Source organism: Sceloporus undulatus, chromosome 5, assembly GCF_019175285.1.
Source record: "Sceloporus undulatus isolate JIND9_A2432 ecotype Alabama chromosome 5, SceUnd_v1.1, whole genome shotgun sequence".
Classification (NCBI taxonomy): Eukaryota; Metazoa; Chordata; class Lepidosauria; order Squamata; family Phrynosomatidae; genus Sceloporus; species Sceloporus undulatus.
Window position 1 is genome coordinate 33,406,145 of NC_056526.1, and position 459 is coordinate 33,406,603.

The 459-nt window shown below is 49.0% G+C and overlaps 1 protein-coding gene across 2 annotated transcripts in view; it reads left to right on the plus strand.

The window, feature by feature from the left end:
- The window catches only part of CSF2RB (colony stimulating factor 2 receptor subunit beta), a 36,443-nt gene that overhangs the window by 26,104 nt on the left and 9,880 nt on the right, over positions 1-459 (plus strand). The gene's annotated exons all lie outside the window — the stretch shown is intronic.

A 459-nucleotide genomic window follows, 5' to 3' on the forward strand; every position in this document is an offset into this window, starting at 1 on the left:
AGGGCTCACTGCTTTTTTAAAACTCCGTTTTTGGGTTGATTCCTATGGGGAAGGGAGGTGAGGGATTTCAGTAAGCCAAGGGACTCAGGAGAGGCGAGCTCCATGGCCCAAGCCTCCCTTTCCCCTCTTTCCTGGGGGCAGCGCCTCTCCCGAGCCGTCCAACCACTGAGTGGCGACGTCATCAGAAGACAGCCCACAAAACTTAATACAGCAAACCGTTCTGAGAACGGTTTCAAGAAAAAGGAATCGCAGTGCGGTAAACTGCCGTTCTGATCCCGTTCTGATCACGTTTTGATTTCTAATGCGGTAAAATCCGTTCCAGGAACGTTCTCATCACGTGATGAGATGGAACGTTCTCAGAACGCAGTGCGATAATCTCCATAGTCTCAGTCAAGAAAATTTGAATTACTCTATTCGGATGCAGGAGAAGAGGAGGAGAGGGAATTCCATTGTAAACAG